This window comes from Podarcis filfolensis (assembly GCF_964270895.1).
Source record: "Podarcis filfolensis genome assembly, chromosome: Z".
NCBI classification, from domain to species: Eukaryota; Metazoa; Chordata; class Lepidosauria; order Squamata; family Lacertidae; genus Podarcis; species Podarcis filfolensis.
In genome coordinates, this window is record NC_139617.1 from 11,437,323 (window position 1) to 11,460,240 (window position 22,918).

The window sequence follows — 22,918 nt, forward strand, 5'->3', positions numbered from 1 at the left end:
AAACGAAGATCCTCTTTCTCTCTCCTGAAGATGTTCCCTTTCTTTGATGCTGTCCCCTGCCATCCCATGAATTATTTAAATTCCCTCAGCAGATTTAATTTGTTTAGTGTTTAAAAGTTGTTTGTGTCCTAAGGCAAGGAAATGTCCCTGCCCTGAAAAACAAAAAACAAAAAAAGATTAGAAGTCTTGCATATCTCCCAGATGTACCAAGGGGGTACGCCTTGGGACAGGCTGCACTGTAATATATAGCAAGGTCTGATGACTCCAGTGTCTATGCAGCAACCTGAATGTGCATTTGGATCTCTAAGTGAATAGAGGTTGCTTTTTTATCTTCAGTGTTGGGGACTGGTCCATGTATAGAATTGCACTTAGGTAGAGCATCCCCTACACACATACACCACAAGCCTGGTAAGAGTTCCATATGTGCAAAGGGGACCAAGAACTTCAGATCACAGTAATTCCATTTTAGAATGGAGAGACTCCATCAGGCAAGGCCTTCTTCCACCTGCCTTGCCCCACTCTCAAGTCACTGCTTCTCAGTTTGTATTGTATTATTTTATGCACTGTGGCTTGTCGTTGTTTTATTGATTGTAGTTTTCAAAATTATTTATTGTAATTGTTAAGAGTGGGTTTCCGTTTAATTTTTATATGCTGATATTATTATTCTATACTATTCTAATGATTGTTGAATGTTACATTATTTGATGTAGGTTGCTTATTTTAAAGCTGTTTTATTATCACATTTTTGTATTGCATTAGATTGTTATAAGGTGTGCATTCTTTGTTTCTTCAGCTTGTAAAGTGCCTTGAGTATTGTAAGATAGAAAGGCGGTATACAAATTAAAAGTGATGATGATGATGATGAGAATTCAGAGAGGGGTCGGGAGATGGGTTGGCCTTGGATCCACAAAGTGGATGCAAGTTGCATGAATGTGTGTCTCCTCAGCAAAAATAAAAATGCATAGTCATTTTCCGCTGAGAAGCTCAAGAATAGTTAACCTGTGGCCCTTGATATGTGCTTGGGCTACAATTCCCATCATCTCTGACTATTGGCCATATTTGCTCGCACTGATGGGACAGCAGTAGATGGAGTGCTACTGGTCTAGGACATCCAGTCTTAGTCTACAACTGGAAAAGAGACATTCCATTACGGCCTGGGAACAGTCTCTGCCCCAAGTGTTTAAGACTTCTATTTTTGCTGAGCCTTGTAAAGCTTTATCTTTTTGCCCAGATGTTCCCCGACCCATAACTTTTGTCCCCCATTTTATGTGTTTGAATCTCCTGAAATTCTGTTTTGTTTTCATGTGCTCTTAAGTTGCTGTTGTATTGATTTTAATGATATTGTTTGTTTTTATATTGTATACTGCTTTAGAGATTTTTAGAATGCTACACCACTGATGTGGGGAATTCCAGATTTTGTAGGAATTAAATCCTAGTTCCCATCTGCAGAGTATGCAGAAGTCAGCCCTCACTCATTTGACCCTTTAATTAGTTCTCTTTCCCCATCCTATAAAAACTGTGCGAAACACTTCTTTTAAAGTTTTTTTAAACAAACAAACAAATAACTTTTACTTACTGTGCTTGCAGTTGCAGATTAAATATACAATGCAGGTGGATGTTTCTTAAATTGCTAATTTGCGTGGCCACGTGTGCTGTTTTTTCAGGACACATCCTCTTTTTCAGGGTAAAATTTGAGACAAATTGCATTTATTTGCTTTGAATGGCCGCCATAACGTCCCCTCTCTTTTGCTCTTCAAAATATGGCAACCCTAACATATATGACTAACATTTACAGGCTGACTGATACTCCAAGGCAGACAGCAGCACAACTTAACATGCTTGCTGCTCTAACCATTGAGACTGTTCACTAATTGCCATAACTGTACCAACTGAAAATAACTGTCTTAGCCGTATGGCATCACAGAGTTCTACAACTCTTGCAATAAACACTTTACATATGCATTTGGGATGCTAACATCCCACAGATTTGACCCCCCCCCAGGCCTGAAATTCACCACCCCTGTTCTGGGGATGGTGGGGATGCTGTCATCTTCTCTACAAAAGGGCCAGCACTTGGAGAATGAGTTCACCATACTTTTACCACCCACCAATTGGGCACTGCATACTTCCTGTGTTTGCTGAGTGTGGGCATAGAGCTGTATCCTCTTCTCCCCTTCTTAAAATCAGTTGTTAATTTGAGAGCCCCAGATATAAATGGTTACAGAATTCCGATCCAGGGAAATAACTTTAGAAGACCAATAGAAGATAAGTGTTTGCACTGAATAATAAAGCCCAAATCCGCGTTTTTAAATATGGGATTAATTTAATCACATCTTAATTACAAATTAGTTAAAGAAAGAAAAATACAAAGAGAAAATTTTTAAAAAAGGATGACTCAAACTAGATAATGAGAACACTGGTTTGTAAAGGAATGCTAATTAGGCATCACAAGTGGAGATCTAAAATTCTGTGTGTGCGTTTTCACAACACCAAACACTGCCTGAAAATTCCTTGCAGAGAGAATGTACCATAGAATTAATCTTTCTGCAGGTGACACAAGGCACAGAGTGGAATGTTTTAACAAATGTTTTATTTAAAGACAGGCTTGGAGAGTCTGTGGGAGTAATTGCCAGTTTGTCAGCTGAATCATTTTAGCCTTTGAAAGAGCTTTTTATCATTATATTAGATGATTCCTGATGTCAGTCCAGAGTGTTTTACTGGATAAACGAACCCCAATGTCACTGTGCTCCATTAGTATACATTAAAATTGCAGATTGGGGCTTGCTGTACAATGTCGCTGCATCATTCCCATATGAATTCCCATGCTTTTTAAGGCTGGGCAACTGAAACCTCATGTTGCTTTGGCTAAATAAATATCATTTGTCATCTGACGTACATTGGATGTTGCTTACACTAAAATGAATGAAACATTTGCACAAATGCATTTGTACACAGATATGCTTGAGGATTTTCGTCTTGGCAAATTCCAGCCTGATCTGACCTTCTGGACCAATGCATGGATCAGGTTAGTCACCCATGAGCTTTCACCCTTCCTAAACTTTTCTATGCAATTTTCCTTGGAAAATGCAAAAAAAATGTATGTTTGTTTCTGTTTTAGAGAAAAATGTTTAGAACTGTTTAACATGTATTTAGAAATCTGTATTTTAAAAGGGAAAACATTCAAAAATTGGTATTTAAATATTTTTTAAAAGAGGAGGGTTCCTTGGCATCTACTTGTGCTGGTAAATCTTTGTTAACATTTCAAATGTCTGCTTTACATAAAAGAAAGAAAAACCCACTGAAACTCTCTGCTGCCTCCTATCATATGGAAAGTTCTCCACCTCCTGAAACTGTATAGAATTTGTATCCCCTTTCCCACTTTCCATAGAAGAGGATGAAAGCTGCCTCTCTTTATAGGACACAAAGGTTGCAAGTTTGATCCCCATATGGGACAGCTGTGTATTCCTGCACTGCAGGGTGTTGGACTAGATTACCCTCAGGGTCCCTTCCAACTCTACAATTCTATGGTATCTGTGGCCTCGCTAGGGCCCCATCTGATCTATGCATTTAAAACACTGGTGCCACTTTAAAGAGACACGACTTCCCCAAAAGGATCCTGAGAACTGTAGTTTGCTAAGGCTGCAGAGAGAGCCCTATTCCTTCTCAGAGAGCTGCAATTTGCAGTTTGGTTGTGGCTTTGTGGGTTAAACCACAGAGCCTAGGACTTGCTGATCAGAAGGTTGGCAGTTTGAATCCCCGTGACTGGTTGAGCTCCCGTTGCTCGGTCCCTGCTCCTGCCCACCTAGCAGTTCAAAAGCACGTCAAAGTGCAAGTAGATAAATAGGTACCGCTCTGGCGGGAAGGTAAACGGCGTTTCCGTGCACTGCTCTGGTTCTCCAGAAGCGGCTTAGTCATGCTGGCCACATGACCCGGAAGCTGTACGCCGGCTCCCTCGGCCAATAAAGTGAGATGAGCGCCGCAACCCCAGAGTTGGCCACGACTGGACCTAATGGTCAGGGGCCCCTTTACTTTACCTAAACAGTCAATGCCCCCTCTGGGAATTGTAATTTCTTGAAGGAATAGGGGTCTCCTAACAAATCTCAGCATGCTTAACAAACTACAGCCCCCAGAATTTTTTTTTGGGGGGGGGAGCCATGACTGTTAAATATGGTATGATGCTGCTTTAAATATATGCCACAGATAGGACCTAGAACTGGGGAGAAATGGAGATTAAACAAAAATTGTGGAATTGATTGAATAATTTGAGGAGAATTTTTTTAAAAAAATTAAACAAAAACAGTCCATCTCCCAACTTTGTTTCTCCAGGTAATTTCATTAATTCTTCAGCATATGAACTCCATTGAATTCAGTGGGCCTACTTCTGCTTATACATGCAAAAACACCCAATCTCTCCCCCCAAAAGAAGCTTCTTTCTTGCAGGTATGTTGCAAGACATTCTTAGAAAAAAAAGAGAAAGAAATCCAAACATAAAGAAGTTTGCCCTAGTAGTTCAGAGTTAAAAATAGGGTTGCACAGAATAGCACACTGTGACTTTGTATTTCTAACAAGCCTACTTCAATCACTACCCTTTCTTTATAGGGATATTCAACACTATACCTCTTAAATAAAATGAGTTGCTGGATGGATGGTCTGCCCACTCTGTAACAGTGTGTATTTTTCTGCAGACATTCAACTGCTGTCTACTAGAATGGTGAACTGGCATTTGTAGCAAAGGAGGCAGTTGTGTTTTGTAATCCTGGTAGCCATTTTGAATGCCCCAAAATTGAAAGAATGGCAGCTCCAATTCTTTTCACCCCAAAAAGGATTTCACCTCATTGCCCAAGTATAGCTGAAATGAAACAACTGATTTTGAAAGGGTGCTTTCCAATTCTGTACAGTCTTAGGCACCACAAATGTGGAGTGGGTCCAGAGATCTACATTGTTTGCTTGTTAGGCATTCATTTCTGTTAAGTATTTAGACAAGCAAAATTAGAGCTTCATTGCCAGTAAGAAGAGCTGCATAAACAAACTTAATCAATCTAGCATTCCTTCTGCTTCACAATATTCTTTTCTTAAATAAGCCACTTCACTTGCTTTATTTATTTATTTATTTATTTATTTATTGTATTTCAAATTTATTTTTCAATCTTTTGATTTTTCTTATCTTCGATTTTCGATTCTTTCAATTTCTTGATTTTATATATATATATATATATTTTAAATTTCTTGATTTTTGATTTTTTGATTTTTGATTTCTTGATTTTTTGATTACAAAATCCAAAAATCAAGAAAGCAAAAACCGAGAAAGCAAAAAACAAAAAACATATAAAAAAGGAAACAAAATAAATAAATAAATAAAACAAATAAAATCACCTGCTTTTTTTTAAAAAAAAGTTAGGAATAAATTGCTTCCAAGTATATGTGTCATAACATGAGCTAGTCTTTCCTTTTTATCTAGTTGTTTACAAAATTGAAAGTAGGCATTTTGTTGGTCAATTTGTTCAGACATGATTGTGTCTGAATGACCAGTCTCTGTAATAATATACACTATACAAATCAGTATAATCTCCATCCCTTTTATTTCAAGAGCCGTCAGTCTTAAGAGATGAATGAATGCATCATTCATTATTTCATCTCTTAGCACTTTGTACCACCCCCAGTGCAACTGAGATGTTTGTGGAGGAAACGTTAGAGTCCCCATCAAGAGCAGGTGATCTCCTAGCCATCTGGTCTAGGGAACCACCCACTAACTGTGCCTCAGTCTTATTGGGATTGAGTTTCAGTTGTTGGCTCTCATCCAGTCCATCACCGAGGCAAGACCCTGGTCCAGCACTTCCACTGTCTCACCTGCAGATGTAAAGGAGAACTAGAGCTGAGTGACATCAGGATACTGCTGACAACGTACTCCAAGCCTCCGGATAACCCCACCCAGTGGTTTCATGTAGATGTTAAACAACATAGGGGGTAGGATTGAGCCCTGCAGAACCCCACATTGAAGGTTCCACAGGGCTGAAAAGCATTCCCCAAGTAACACCCTCTGGGAACAACCATCCAAGTAATAATAATAATAATAATAATAATAATAATAATAATAATAATAATAATTTTATGTAAATATAAATTTTTTTATTTATATCCCGCCCTCCCCAGCCAAGGCTGGGCTCAGGGCAGCTAACAAGCAATAATAAAAACAAATTGAATGAATACAACTTAAAAAAAAAATTAAAATACAACATTAAAATATTGAAACCTCATCGCAGGAGGATAAAGGAAAAGAAAAAAGAAAGAGGGGGAGGGAATCAAATTGGCTCCAAGCCAAAGGCCAGGTGGAACAACTCTGTCTTACAGGTCCTGCAGAAAGAAATCAGACCCTGCAGGGCCCTGGTCTCATGAGGCAGAGTGTTCCACCAGGCCGGAGCCAGAGTTGAAAAGGCCCTGGCTCTGGTTGAGGCTAATCTAACCTCCTTAGGGCCCAGGACCTCTATTTATTGCTATTTATGGACCTTAAGGTCCTCCATGGGGCATACCGGGAGAGGCGGTCCCGTAGGTACGAGGGTCCTAGGCCGTGAAGGGCTTTAAAGGTCAAAACCAGCACCTTAAATCTGACCCTGTACTCCACCGGGAGCCAGTGCAGCTGGAAAAGCACTGGGTGAATATGCTCCCATGGCAGAGACCCTGTGAGGAGCCTCGCTGCAGCATTCTGCACCTGCTCGAGTTTCTGGGACAGCTTCAAGGGCAGCCCCGCGTAGAGCGAATTACAGTAGTCAAGCCTGGAGGTGACTGTCGCATGGATCACTGTGGCCAGGTTGGGGCAGGGAAGGTAAGGGACCAAGTAGGACTGGAACCACCACAGAGCGGTGCTACCTACCCCCAGTTTAGAGTCACTCATGAAGGATACCATGGTTGATGGTATCGAAAGCTGCTGAGAGGTTGAGAGCAATTAACAGAGACATGTTTCTCTTGTCTCTCTCTCAACAAGGGTCATCATACAGGGCGACCAAAGCAGTTTTTGTGCCAAAACCAGGAAATCAGTTTCTTCCAAAAGTGCCTGGATCTGGTCTGTGACCACTCACTCCAGAACCTTGCTCAGGAAAGGGGGATAAGCAACTGGCTGGTAGTTAGGTTTTCTGAATCCAGGGAAGGTTTCTTAAGGAGTGGTTTTACCACTGCCTCCTTCAGACAGGCAGGGACCACCCTCTCTTGTAAAGATGTTAAAAATTGCAACCCTTATTCTGAATCAAGATCGGGGCCTCCACAAAACCCAGGGCTGGATTAATCATTAAGCAAAATAAGCACATGCTTAGGACATCAAGGGAAGGGGGGCACCACAGAAATTTTCTATTACCAGATTTTTAACTTTAGTGGTCACAAATTGATCAACTGAATGTTCATTTACGCAGCTGAAGTATATTAAAATTCCAACAGAACAACTATGCAACAAGGGAGGCTGGATGCATCAACTCTACTAAGTATAGAAGCAGATATATTATGTAAGATTAGTTCTGATCAAATACCTTGCAATTAGAAAAAGTAGGAGAGTTTTTTCAGATATAAATAAAGTGAAAATATGCAAAGATAAACATTATTTGCAATCTTACTGTAGGTTTCGCTTCATTTTGAAAAGCACAATTTTATTTTACTGTTTATTATTATTGTTTGGGGCCATCAAAACCTTTTAAGTACTTAGGGCTTCTAAAGGTCTTAATCCAGCCCTAACAAAACCACATCTTTCTGCCACTCTGTTGATTCTGTGCTTTTGTGTACCGTATAATGTACCATTCAGGAAGGCAAAGCATGTGACTTCAGTTCAGGTGGCAGAATGGATGGAGACTGCAGAAATGGATGGCTGAGTAGTCCAGCAAGACTTTTTAAGCATGCCCAGCTTGCGTAGGAGGGAGATCTTGGTGCTCTCCTTCAGGCCAGCACTGCCTGGGATTTCCCTGCTGCTGCATCCTACCACAGCCTGTAAGATATTGAAGCAAGGCCCTGCTTAGGAACCATTGCTCTAATTTTTGGCTTGCAGAGCTAGTTAGGGCTCAAGAGATCTCACTGAAATCTTGCAAGATCTCTCAGGCTCCATGCAATCTCACAAAATTTCAGCAAAATCCCGCGAGATGTTGGCATAAATCAGTGCTGATGCTGGTGCTGCTTCTCTGCCAGTGGCAGAGGTGGTGGTGCGGTGCCCACATTGTTGCCTCTTTGGGGGTCTCTACCCCCGAAGTGGCTGCTTCATCCCATCTCAAGAGCAGGCTGACCCTAAACCCAATCAATATATACTGTACAGGGAAACATTGTCCATTTTAAGAACCAAATGAAATCTGATTCTTTTCCTTCACTGGTTGGATTTTTGAGGCTTGTCTACAAAATTCTGCAAGTAGGAGAAGTATGAAATATGCAAAGGTACAGGTAGCCTTGACATACTTTTTCCATTATCCATTCTTTTTGGCGACAGGTAAACTGAAAAGGGAAAAAGCTGAAGAATGCCAAAGTACCTCTGGCCAATAGGAAAATGGAAGCCATTGGAGGTTTTTTTTTTTTCAGAGTTCTTTTCATTAAAAAATGAAGCCTGTTTTCATATGATGTCTTTTCATATGAGTAAAATGATATCTGTGAAAGAAAGTACTGTAGAAAATATTACAGTAGCATTTAGGGTACACCTTGTTGAATCAATCCCATTTCTCTTTTATTAAACTGCTGAGAATAATATTCCAGCAACCAATTCTGTTAGTAGTACAATATCATTGTAATATTACTGTCACACTCACCATTTTATTTGATTTTGTCCCTTCCTGTACTGGTACTTATCTTTGCATGGTTCCCACATGAAGAGGCTTTCCCTCCTGGTATAACAGCTTAGCATTTTAATTTTCCTTCACTAATAAATGCTGAATTTGCAGACTTGTTTCCTAATAAATTTGCTAAATAATGCTTAACAAAAAAATGCAAAGCAGCCAGATAAGGGATGACAAGTGGGACCTGCAGCAAAATCATGCAGTGTATCCTCGCTTCCTAACAGCAGTGCTACAGTTCAAGGTTTTCAGCTAAGTTTCCCCCAGAGAAGACTCAGTTAAATTACTCAACCTATCCTAGGCCCCATCTGCACTAGACATTTAAAGCAGTATCGTACTACTTTAAACAGTCACAGCTTCCTCCAAAGAATCCTAGAAATTGTAGTCTGTTAAGGGTGCTGAGAGTTGGTAGGAGATCTCTATTCCCTTCCCAGAGCTAAAATTCCCAGAGTTCCCTGGTTAGAGGTACACTCTGCGAGTTGCAGCTGTCGTAGGTGAATAGGAGCAGCCTTCTACAACCTTAGAACATTAAGAAAAGCTCTGCTGAATCAGTCAAGAATCCACCTAGTCCAGCATCTTGTTCTCATTGTAGCCAACCAGATGCCTATTATATGTGTGCAACAGCAAACACCAGACTTGTAATTCCCAGCTCCTGGCCTTCAGAGGCACACTGTTTTCAATAGGGAAAGTAGACCATAACCATTATGGCTAGAAGCCATTATTATCCTCCATGAATTTGTCCAATCCTATTTCATTTCACTATATGAACCCCAGCCACCATGGCCAATAGTCAGGGTTAAGTACCTAAGAAGAGCCTGCTGGGTCAGGCTACTGGCCCATCTAACCTTGGATCCTGTTCTCATAGTTGGTAACCAGATGCCCATGGGGAGCGCAGAAGAAGGAGGAGCTGAATGCAACAGCATTAGTCTTTCCTGCAGTTTTCAGCAATTGATCATCAGAAACATACTGCCTCAGGCAGCGGTGGTAGAACATAATGATCAAGATGAGTAGCTGTTAGATAATGGAAGTCCTAGTCTAAACATCAGGAGGACACCAGGTTAGAAAAGGCTGCAATAGAGTGTGTGTATTCTTCCAAACAGATGGCGGTGTTTATAGCTGCTTATCACTTAATATTTATTTATTTTCCCCGCCCGAGAAGCGAAGCATGAACCGTAGAGGAGTGTGCAAGAAGCCAACCAGATCTATGGAGCTGCACACAGCCAAGTGTCTCAAAATATATTATTGAGCTCAAGCAGCCAAACAATTTGGCAAGCTATTCAGCTAAAGCAGGGAGTTCCGGCTCACTGCCTCTCCCCCCACCCTCCGCTTGCTGCTCAAAGAGGCAGTATGGAAAGCATCACCTGTAAACTGCAAGTGGTGATGTCCGTGCGTAGAGATGCATTCAAAACAGGCAGAGGCATTATACTGAACTTGAACTGAGATTGGCAATTGACAGTCCTTTTGCGGTGCTCTGCTTCCTTCCTCTGGCTGTCGGGGCGTGATAATGAAGTAAGCTCTGCAACACTGCATAGCAAGACAGCAGCATGCAGTTTCATTTAAGAAGTACATCTATGGCAGACCCTGTAGGATATCACAGCTTTACAGCTCCACGGGTTATAAGAAAAACAAAGGAAGGAAGGGGGGGGGGATGCAGTAAAGCCATGGAGGCTGATCCATTAGGTCAAATGGGGACTGCCTAACCACCCCCAGTGTGCTCTCAGCCAGCCACCACTTGCCTGCCATCTTATTTGCAGTCAACTCAGAAGGTGGCTCCGCCTGTCATTTGCTTTTGATCCACCTACCATTGGCCTCCCTGCCTTGCACCCTACCAGTTCCAATAGGCAACAGTCAGCACTGCCGTTGTCAACATATACCTCCTTTGTTGTGTCAGTCAAGAGCCACAACATCATCTCTATTCTTTCTACGCAAAAGGGAGAAATCTGATTTTACAGACTAGGCAGAGATATGAACCAAACTTTATGTGAAAAAGCCATTCCAGGTGGGGAGCATGCTGGGTGGGGAGCAGGCTGGCACAGTGAGCAGTTCAGTTGCTAGACTAAACTCTAACCACATAAATTAACCCATTGGCCTGATGACTTGGGAATTCAGCAATGGATATATAGAATGCTTGCCCCAGCATGGGCAATACAGAGTATTTTTGGCCCCCAAACTTTCCTCTTCACTCTGGCATGTGACAGTATGTGATGGTGTCTTGTCGCTGATCAGCAGTCTTTGTTTTTGGTCAACTGTAGATTCGTCTAGTCTTGATTCTGTTGCTTTTCTTTATGGGGTAAGTGCTTTTATTATATGGCTTCACTGTTTTTTTATTGGGTTGTATCCCACTAAGTTATACTGAGACCAGACCTATTTAAATTAATGTGCCCAAGTTAGTCATGCCTATGATTTTCAATGGGTCTGCTCTGAGTAAGACTAGCTTTGTATGCAGCCCATTGTTTGGTTTTAAATTTTGTATTTCTATAAACTTCTGCATTTGTAGGAATTTGATCGAGTGTCGCAGTGCCTGTACTTTGGAACTCCCTGCTTATTGAGGCACCTTCACTACCCTTTCTGGTGACTGCTAAAAACATTCTTTCTAAGCATCTGGGCAAGCAAGCTGTAAGAAGGTCATCTTAATCTGTTTTAGTATTTCAACACTGATATGTTGTAAAGTATAGCTGTGAATTCTTTCTCCATTTTATTGCTTTATCTTTTTGTGATCTACTTTGAGATTTGTTTGTGTGTTTTTTTACAATCAAGTGGTGGATAATATTTTACAGGCTCACAAGGCAGTTTACAATATAAAAATGCAAAAATACATAACATAGTAACAAACCAAAACACTAATTCCCATATTTTTTATTATTAATTTTATGAAGTAAATTGTGTGTGTGTGTGTGTGTGTGTGTGTGCCCACCCTTGGGTCATTTTTTAGAATGGTGACTAAGAAATGTATAATAATAATAATAATAATAATAATAATAATAATAATAGCAGTCGCCAGGAAAATATATCAAGAGCAACTGTTGGATTAATTTAATACAGACAGACTTCACAGTGAGGTTTCTGAATAGCACAGACCCATTTTGCTCTAGTGTAGAACTAGATAATAGGCTTGCATTTCTAAACACTTTCTGTTTGTCCAAAAATCAATGCCTCCCTGATTAATTGGGGTCTTAATGATATTTTTTTCCCCTATCAGTGTGCTTCTTTGATTACAGGGAGAGATGAAATGAGTTGGAGTCAAGTATCAGTCAAATAATTGGGCAATTGCAGGGAGAAACAAAAGATGGAACACAGTTTTGCAATCCTTAACCATTTGCTATATTTGATACTTGATGGCTCTCTGCTTAGTAAGGATCATACGCTGATGGGAAACTGATGTCCTTTAACAGCTTTTCATTGAATTATAAAAAAAAAACCCAAATACGTTTCTCACTGCTGACATCTATTTTTCCTTTAATATTATTAAACATTGGATCTGATTAAGAACACAGGAAGCTGCCTTATATTGATTCAAGCCATGTAGCTCAGTATTGTCCACACTGCCTTGCAGCAGCTCTCCGTAACCTCAGGACCAGGTCCTTCTCGAGTCTACCGGACATGCTAGGGATTGAAGTAGGGAGTTTTTCTGCATGCAAAGCAGGTATTCTCCATCCCCACGTGGATAACTCTGGAGCTTAAGCAGACCAAACCTCTGGCCTGAAGGTAAGCACTTCTCTTCCATTTCACAGACTCTTTCCTAGGCACTTCCTGCACCACTGGACTGGTAATGTACAGTGTGAGGCATATCACAGCCCAGGAGAAGGGTTGTGAGGGTTTGGGTTCTGGCACTGCATGTCTTGGTGGTCAAGTTCTTATGAGGGCTCCTGTTTGACAGCCTCATGTGCAGTAGTCTTTTGATCTCCAGCAGTCAGTTCAGAGCCCTGAGTTTGGTCTGTTTTCTTAGCTGCTGTGGATTCAGGAATCATGACAATGCTATTTACCTTGGCCATTTTACCCACTATTCTCCACTCTGAGTTGCAGTGGCATGCAGTAGTGTTGAACACAGGTCACCTAATCCTTTTGAACTGGTCCTGAAGCCTCTAACCTGTCCTGCCACTTTCTCTGTGGGTTCTGGCTTTGAACCAGAACTCAACTCCTATGTTCCTACCTGCACTTTACTACTGAACTAGGACTCGTTCTCAAATTTATCCAGAAGGTTTATTTAGTGCAAGGTTTTATACACCATAAAATTGGTGGCATGACCTAGCTAGATCTTGCGACCAGTTTTTTTGTGGTACAGATCTCTCACTGGTGAACCGACCTGGATAAATTAGGGGGAAAGATTAATTTGCTCACTTCAGTTAACATGTTATCTAAATGGTATGTGCTTGTCTCTTCTTTTTTTATTTTATTTTTCTAGGCTATTCAAAACAACTAAGGAAGTGTTGTGAAGGATAAAAGAGTGGAGGAAAAAACACACTTTGAAGGTTTTAAATTAAACATTTTTGTATTATTATTCTTTTTAAAAAACCACCTTAATGGTGGGATTAAGATGCAAATGAAAAGAAAAGAGAATGCCAGTCAGAAAACATGAAATCACTTCTTTCCTTTGACCCATTCATAAGCCATAAGCAGGCAAGTTAACAGATTAATTATTTCAATATACCTATTTAAATGTCACCATACTGTAATTAATTTTGAACATCACCACAGAAACACAGCAAATATTATTAGGAGGGGAGACTTTTTATCTTGCTTTTGGGGGGGATGTTGTAATGTTGTAATGCATTAATTAGTTCTTTGAATGAGTGACAGCCAGAGCAGTCTTGAACAAAGTTGTCGCCAAAAAGGTCTGTTCCTGTCAGTTCTCTTACAAGTAGATCTTTTTTCTTGCGAACTACATCTGCACCCCTCCCCCCACCTGTTCTTTTCAAACATAGCTAGGAAAATTTTGTGACATGGCTTTTAGGAAAAAATAGATTTTGTGGGAGTAAAACCTTTTAAGGATGTGGCCTTTCTCCCTCTTTATTCTTTTAAGAGAGACTGACAAAATTCATCTGATGTATTCCAAAGCAGGGGAAACCAATGTGGTGCTCTCCAACGTAGTTGGATTATTGTTTCATCATCCCCAGCCAGCATAGTCTATGATAAGTGAGGATGGGACTTAAGGTCCATCTCACCATGTTGGCTACTCCTGTTCTAAAGTTCTGCAGACTAAGGCATATGGAGCTTGCATCTCTGTTTTCTTCTCATAATCACATATAAGAGTGAAAGCATTCATCCAAGTTGGGTGGGATTCCTTGGGGAATGCCTGCAGTTCAGTGGCAGAGCACAAACTGCTCGCCAAAGGTCCCAAGCTCAATCCCATCATCTTCAGGTATGCTAGGGAAGACACATGTCTGAAAACCTGGAGAGATGCTGCCAGGCAGGGGAGACAGTGCTGAGCTAAATGGACCAATGATCTGACCAAGCAAGATTCTTTTGCTCCTTCTTGTATTGTAGCTCCTCCTTGTCTGCCTTGACTCAGTAGCAGAGCCACCTCCAGAAAACATACACATCTAGCACTGGTCTTATCACTTGGGAACACTAGGTGGCTTTCACAGGCAATGCTTCCTCCTGGGGGTGGGATACCTGTATACCTGAAGGAGCATCTCCACCCCCATCGTTCAACCCAAACACTGAGATCGAGCACCAAAGGCTTTCTGGTGATCCCCTCACTGTGGTAGAAACCACCATAGGAGACAGTGTAGAGAAAAATGTGTATCTGTCTCTCATAACAGTAGAACCTGGGTGTCATCCAAACAAGTTTAATGGTGGGAGATTCAGGAGTGACAAAAGAAAGGACTTCTTCACACATTGTCAAACAATAGGATTGGTTTCCACAAGATGTGGAACCAACCAGACAAATTCATGGAGGATAAGGCTGCTAAGTGGCTGCAAGTCACAATGAAGCCCTTGCTCAGCATTTTCTACCGGAGTTCTTCCTTCAATGGAGATCACGCTTTTGCCCACTGATGCCATTCAACAAAGCAAACATGTTTGTATTATTGGCTCCTCTGCCATTATTTTGATGAAAATTTCATGACCTGCAGTGACCTTGCTCATAATATCTCTTGTGGAAACCAGTCTTAAATCCTGTAAATCTGCCACTTTGGGAATCTTCAGAAAGAAGACACTGACCACAGTGAGATATATATATATATTTGTGTGTGTACAGGTGTGCAAGCACATGTGCACACACGTGAGACAATATAACATCATAATTAGAGTTTGTACAAAAACTCATTTTGCTGAGATTTTGAGAAGGTGATTTGGGGTCAAATTCTTAAGTTTCTGTATTATTATTATTATTATTATTATTATTATTATTATTAATACCCCGTCCATCTGGCTGAGTTTCCCCGGCCACTCTGGGTGGCTCCCAACAGAATATTAAAAACATGATAAAACATCAAACATGTTTGATGCCTTCAGGGCTGCCTTCAGATATCTTCTAAAAGTCAGATAGCTGTTTATTTCCTTGACATCTGAAGGGAGGGCGTTCCACAGGGCAGGTGCCACTACCAAGAAGGCCCTCTACCTGGTTCCCTGTAACTTCGCTTCTTGCGGTGAGGGAACCGCCAGAAGACCCTCAGCACTGGACCTCAGTGTCCAGGTTGGATGATGAGGGTGGAGATGCTCCTTCAGGTATACTGGGTTGAGGCCATTTAGGGCTTTAAAGGTCAGCACCAACACTTTGAATTGTGCTCGGAAATGTACTGGGAGCCAGTGAAGGTCTTTCAGGACTGGTGTTTTATGGTCTTGGCAGCCACTCCCAGTCACCACATTCTGGATTAGTTGTAGTTTCCAGGTCACCTTCAAAGGTAGCCCCACATAGAGTGCATTGCAGTAGTCCAAGTGTGATATTACCTCATAATGCCAATTGATTTCATGGTCCCAATTCAAAATCTCTCTCCAGGTATGCAGTGGTGGCTGGTCACCAGTGGCCATTGAAACCAATAGGGTGGAAGGCAAGGAGGTGAACTGTAGGTAAAGCCAGAGCTAACTACAGGCACAGCCAACTCATCCAAGATTTGTCCCCATTCTTCTCTCAGTTGAGTTCAACAAGGGCAGCGCTGATAATAAGGAGAAGGGAGCTGACTGCCAATGACACCACTATGACAAGTTGTGAGAAGGCAAGCATAGGTTCTGGCTGAGAGCAGACTGGGTTTGGTGGAGAAGTGCCACAGTCTCCCTAAAAGAGGAGCCACCACCGTAAATACATGTGTACAGTTCTATCTATAGTCACAACTATGTATTTTCTGTGTGTTTTTAGTTCCTAGACTACAAATTATATTGCAGAAAGATCAAGGGTGAAACAATGATGTTTCTAGGATCTTGTTTATTTATTTGGTAAAAAAAGATACAGTGTGCCATGCTATCAATCTTGACATCTACCCAACACGAGAATGGAACTCAGGTTAGGGGTGGCTTTAAGTGTAAAAAGGGTGCCTTCATGTCATCCAGAGGCAACACCAATTAAAGTGACCTATGCCACCTCATCACACCCTGTCTGGCATTCATATACATTCCCCAGAGTTTGCTGTTCAAGGTATTCCAAGCAGCTGCTCTGATCAACATGAGGAGCAGCTCCATGCAATAATGAGCACATTACATTGACAGCTTCCCCATTAGGGGTCTACAAAAGGTTATTTCCACAGTTGGAAGTGCCTTGAGTGGTGTGCTTGATGTGGCAATCTTTCATGGGAGCAATATGGGGGTCACTGTATCTCGCCTTCTTGCCAGATTTTGTGAAGGCACTCTCAAGTGTCAGCAAACCACCACTGAAATTGTAGGGGTGCAGACTGGTCACTCTGATTCCACAGCAATCTCTTTGCTGCCCTTGTATTTATCTGAGGCACAGCCACACTTGAAAAGTTCACATTTCTTGCTAGCAGACAACAGAAAAGCAAACCTGTCATTTTCTTCTATGCATTTTCCCATCGGAAACTGTTAAATGTGTTCTGCTCTGACAGGTCTCCTAAAGCCAGGCTTTTGTTGTGAGCCCTGATCTGATTGACTCAACTTACAAAGGTGGCTATGCTTGCAGTTGTGTTTTGTAATTTTCAATGTAGGTTTCTGTATCAGAATGAGAGTAGGATGAAAGCCTAAATCGCAGAGCAGGAGATAGATTCCATATAGTTGTCTGCATCCTTATCTTCCCCACCCCACCTGCCATGGACCAAGTCTGACAGATGGGCAGTGTGGGCCTCCCACCTGTCATTCACCCAATGGCATCTGGTGACTCGGTTTTGCACATTCAGTGTGAAATTAAACAGGGCAAAGGCACAGCTGATTTTCAGGACTTGAAAGTACAAATCACACCCCTTTGGCCCATCCACATCCTGGCCTGCCTCAGAACTGACCTCGTATATGACATCAGGCATATCTCAGTTAACTATGGCAAGGCCAAAACAGACTTGTGGGGCAAATGGGGATACTTAATTAGCTCCATGGACTGAAGGATCTTCACCACTGTTGTAGAGCACTGCCAGAATAATAATAATAATAATAATAATAATAATAATAATAATAATATTTATACCCCGTCCATCGGGCTGGGCTTCCCCAGCCACTCTGGGTGGCTTCCAACAAAATATTAAAATACCGTAATACATCAAACATTAAAAGCTTCCCTAAACAGGGCTGCCTTCAGATGTCTTCTAAAAGTCTGGTAGTTGTTGTTCTCTTTGACATCTGGTGGGAAGGTGTTCCACAGGAGGGGTCCACTACCAAGAAGGCCCTCTGCCTGGTTCCCTGTAGCTTTGCTTCTTGCAGTTAGGGAACCGCCAGAAGGCCCTCGGCGCTGGACCTCAGTGTCCAGGCTGAACGATGGGAGTGGAGATGCTCCTTCAGGTATACTGGATCGAGGCCGTTTAGGGCTTTAAAGGTCAGCATCAACACTTTGAATTGTGCTCGGAAATGTACTGGAATAAGACAATTAGAGCTCTGCCATTTTTGGGTGTGCAGCTTTTGACCATTCTGCTCCAATTATTGAGTAAAAGAAAATGTACCCCAAAAATATCAAAATGGAAGGAAAATCTATCTGCAATTCTCACGGGTGGGGTACAGGTTCCTTTTGTCACTTTTACCTTGTTTACCAGGTGGGAAGGGAGTGCTATTCATTCGACAATGGTCTGCATTCTGGAGCCTTTCCATGGATCCATGTTTCCTGAAAACCCAGCCTTTTCTGTAAGTATGAGAGGGCAGGAAGGCTGCTTACTGTGCACACGGCGTGTTTTTTTAAAAAAAGAAGTGGATTCCTTAAAATGCACCCTAGGCCACCCCCAACCTCTCTCACCACCAAGGAAACACAACGAGCGAATAGTAAGATAATCCACACAAGTGACGCTGATACAACCCCACCCCCCACTAAGTAGAAAAATAGAAACATAACCACCTAACCTCACCCCACTCACCATTCCCCCTTCTTTCCCCCTCTTTTCTTCCTAACCTAACATTGTATGTAATACTAATGTTTCACAACAAATGAAACTGAATCGTAGAGAACACAACTTGAAAAAAGAGACAACGCATGTGTTTTTGTACACAAATATTTAATAAAAAACTATTTTTAATTATTATTATTTTTTTAAAAAAATCTTTCTGTACTGGGGTGTGTGTGTGTGTGTGTGTGTGTGTGTGTAAAGGTACAAAGAAGATTTTCCCCTAAAAACTAAATCAGCAAGGCACTAATCCCAGGCATTCAGCAGACAATAGATGGTCTGTCTAGCTTCCTTTACTAATTAATTAATTAAGCCAATAAGAATATTGGAAGTGCAACAGCTGAGATCATTCAGCATGTAACTTAAAAGGTTAACTTTGTTCTCAGTAAGTCAACTCGCCAGGAGTGAGTAGGTGCAAGTCCCAGATAGCAACCATGATCTGGGTGTTCACTGTGAGAATGGGATGCTGGATTAGATGGGTCATTGGCCTGATCCAGCCATGGGACTCTTCTTATTGTCTTTACTGAGGTAGAACATGGTCAGCCGTTGGTAAAGTAAAATGCACAACTGAACTGTAGTACCTTGGCCAGGCACCTAAGAACAAACAGGGAAAGAGCCTGGCAAGGCTTTAGGGTCAGTGAATTCCAGAGCGACATAAAAGTGAAATAAAAAGTGACTTGGAAAGTAGCAGAGGGAAACAACCTTACTGCATTTCAAGCTTCTAATGTACATATACATAGTTTTAGTCATTCTCAAAGTAGCCTCATTAATGGTGGCACATTATTGGAAAGTCCTGACTTTCCAATTTGAATAATTGGATGCCAAATTATGGCAAACTGAATTGACAGAGAAGCTCACTCTGAGGTTTGGGATATTGAAAGGAATGAGTCACACAGACACTACCGATAGGCACGACTTTATGTTGCGCACCAATAAACTGACAAGCAACAGGAGCATAGCAGCTGCATACAATAAATATACACAGATGTGAGCTCTTCTCTTCTTCATCTAATGGACATGAAATCTCAATCTTTGGACTATTTCTCTGCAAGTAAAATTAAAGAAATATATGTGACAGTGGCCAAAAATACACTCTAGTTTTGAACAGGGTACTACTCCATAGGTTATTGATTTGTGTGGTGTTATGTCAAAAATGTGAATAACACCACCACCACACCCACAAAATAGACTCATTGAAATTAAGGGTAGTGATTAATTGAGGTCCACTGGTTTTAATTGGTCTACTCTGAGTATAATTTCATTGGATACAATGAAAAAGTCATGAAATCCCTGGATCAGGAATTTGATGGTCTTTGTCAGAAGGGTAAAATTGACTACATCTTCTTCGACAGCCGTGAAGATACAACTAAAGTTAGGTTGAAAGCAGACAATTCAGATCAGCAGTTCCCCAGCATCATCAAAGAATGGCATTATTCTGTGTGCAGTGAGCCAGGTGGAAGATATGTTCACTCTGGATAAAGGCTCGAGAGAAAAACCAGCTAATAGTCTTGTAGATTTCATGAAGAAGGACATTGATAAGAGCCTCAGGCCATTGGAGATCATTCTACAAATGTTAGCACTGGCTGGGAGGGTGGTACCATGCATTGGGTAGTTTAGTCATAAGCATCTGGTTGGTTTGTGCCTCCACACCAGTGACTGACCCCTGTGACACTTGATCACAATGCTTAATAGGAAGATCTTTTCTAAATAACAAGTGGGCAGGTAGCATTGGCAAGATGCTATAGATCTTGAAATTGATCCTTATTTTACCAAACTCTCAACTGGAGAACCTCTTACTTCACTGTCATAAAGGATCTGTCTGCAGATCAAGCATATGGGTATTGGATCACACAAGCCATAAGGACAGGCAAACTTTACACAGATCTGGCATTTCTTAAAATTGGTCCAGTGAGCCATTCAGGGTGGTTAACAACAGTAAACAGGCTTTGTTGCATATGGGTTTCAATAAAGGGTCTCAAAGGCAAAACCCTCAACAACTTAAGACTGATAGTAGAAAGCATTGTTTGCATATACTACCCCTGCTTGTTCAACATCAAAGTAAAACAATCTTGGATGGAAGGCCCACATCACGCCTTGTTTCAGGCTGCAGAAGAAGGCTGTAGTGGATGCTGTTTTGCCAACCACACAGTGGTATGCATTCAGTGAAGTGATAATCTAGCCACTCTTGGGCTCAGATGACAGTGAGGAGAGGAGAGCTAATGTCCAAAAGATTGCTGACTTGAGGGGTAGAGATGATGACACATGGGGAGATTTTCTGTACCCCCAAGGAAGGCATATTCCATCAGTCCTAGTGCTTTGTCCATGTTGGAGTTGATAGACTGGTCTGATGGGGTATATGAACCTCCTTAGACAAGTAAACTTACTACAGTGAAAATTCATTGATGAAACCATGTAAGTTCTACAGTGGTCCTGTCCTGCTCAGTCTATAGTGAGCTGTGTGAAACAAGTTATAGAGGTAGCAGGCACATAGGGACTGCATCACTTAAACCTTTCTGCATCCTGGGGACAAAAGAGTAGGGAAGATTTCTGCTAGGTTATTGATTGTGGGGCCAGGGAGAAAACAAAGCAGTGTCATCCCACTGGTATCTCTTGCTTTTAGAAGAGATGTAGGAAACTGGTGATAACAGACGCAAGTTTGTACTTGGCCTGAAAACATGGCAAAGCTCTATTGCATCTTTCAGTGCAAGTCTTGTATGCACAGATAGGGATGCTTCAGTGCAGACTGAGGCGATTCATCACTAACCAAGAGGATGCTCTTCCACATCAGCAATTGTTCAATTTCCAAGCTCGTTCAAGCATCTATCCACCTATCATCTCTTCATGTCTGAAGAGTAGCAAATCCCAGTTGAAAAGCAGTATTTTGTTTTTTTTATAATTTGATGGATAGACTTGGGCCAAGCAATTTATTTCAAGGAGGGCACCATGTTTCCAATGCTCTTTACATAACACATGGCCCACAAACATAAGAAGTTAGGAAAGGGATGAGAGCAGCAAATGAATCACCCTGAGGCAGAAGTTAGGATGCTCCCTGACCATAGCGTGCTTTGCTTGGGATTCTCTTCTAGCATCATTGCCCTGTGATATTCCTTGCCAAGCAATCTGTCCTTGTGGATCAAAGTGGCACAAGTATATTTATATATTGGCTTAGGATTCACAGCCCAACATCATCAAGTAGTTCTTGGATGAAGCATGGACAGAAAAGACATTGATTAACTTAATTCAGTCCTATGTTGTATTTTCCTTCATCAATTATAAAAATGTAATTGTTTTAAGCAGCAATTGTTTTAAGCAGCAAAGTCAAAGAGGCAAGCCTTCTGCATTTATTCTGTCCCTCAACTGCCTGATATGCAGCCTGACAGAATTACAAGAGTTGGAAGGAAATGCAGAGATCATCCCATGCCGATGCAGGAAATCTACTGTTTCACCATGCACCATACATCATACATAGCCTCTGCTAGAAAACCTCTAATGAATAAGAGCTTACCACCTTCCAAGGCATCCTCTTCTATGTCCAGCAGCACATACCATCAGACAGTTCTTCCCAATGCTGCTGCTTTGAAAATGGAAGAGGTCCTCCAGGCCCCTCTTCTTGCTGTTTCATGTCTGTTTCCAAAGTGAACAAGACACTACAGCTGCAGTGATATTGCCAGAGACTTTTTCTGCCTCCAGCAATAGGGCTTGAACTAGTCTACAAGCCTCATGTTCCCTGCCCTAATTGCCAATGCAATAACATGTAAGTGTGTTAAGCCTTAAAGTGGTTACCAGTCTGTCATTCATGGGCACCAGAAGGCCCACCAGCAGGCCCATTCAGAGCTTGCTTGAGGCACCGGGTGGGAATCTTGTTAGAATAAAGTTATAAACTCAAACAAAAAGGCAGCCAAGTCCCAGGTGGGGCTCCCTGACCAGCTTAGCCCTCTATGTCCCTGAGCTCCCCCTTCCTCTCTGCATGGGTCTAGGGTGCCTCCTAGGGTGTCTGTAGAATATCTCAGTAACTATCCCCTCAAAGCTCAGCAGTACACAAGAGACTGTTTGCTTTTTCTCCTCAGGTCCTGCATTGAAGATGCTCTCCCTTGAACATACCCACTATTCATCAGATGCCAAGATTGGATGCCTACTCTCCTACCTGTTCTGAACAGGATGGGTGGGCAAAGAGCTTCTATCTGTGAGTGTGCCAGTGGCCTTTCCCCCAGTGATGGGGAAAACATCCAGTTTTGTGGTCCTGTATTTTTTCTGTTCTTTTAGTAGTGGCTGTCATTATGCCATGGCCCCTCTTCAGCCATTTTGTGATATGGCACAGACATTTTGTGACTAACGACCGTTGGACTTTCTCAAAATTCTGAATGTGCTCATTGAATGTGCGCAAGAGGTTGGCAACCTTTGCATTTTGTAACATTTCAAATTCTGAGCAAGTCTGGTTCTCTTTCTCTAACTCTCTAAACTCTTAAGGGTTTTCCATAACTGTATAACGATCAGTCCAAAATTCTGACTCATATAATTCTGCCTCAATCCCTAGTGAGGTTTTGAACAAATAGCACAAATTTGCAAACTAACAGGGTTCATAGACAATATTATGCATAATCTCTCTGTCTAGGTATAAAAGATCTCAAGATGTATTTGTTTGAATTACTGTGTACTATCAAC

At 41.6% G+C, this 22,918-nt stretch overlaps 2 long non-coding RNA genes across 2 annotated transcripts in view; one reads left to right on the forward strand and one right to left on the reverse strand.

The window, feature by feature from the left end:
• The window catches only part of LOC310754188, a 258,587-nt gene that overhangs the window by 208,772 nt on the left and 26,897 nt on the right, over positions 1-22,918 (reverse strand). The gene's annotated exons all lie outside the window — the stretch shown is intronic.
• LOC310754187 lies at positions 2,712-22,438 on the forward strand. Its single transcript, XR_014543670.1, has 6 exons — positions 2,712-3,025; positions 11,287-11,405; positions 12,362-12,494; positions 13,192-13,258; positions 17,915-18,002; positions 22,324-22,438. It is a non-coding gene; the product is annotated as an uncharacterized lncRNA (long non-coding RNA).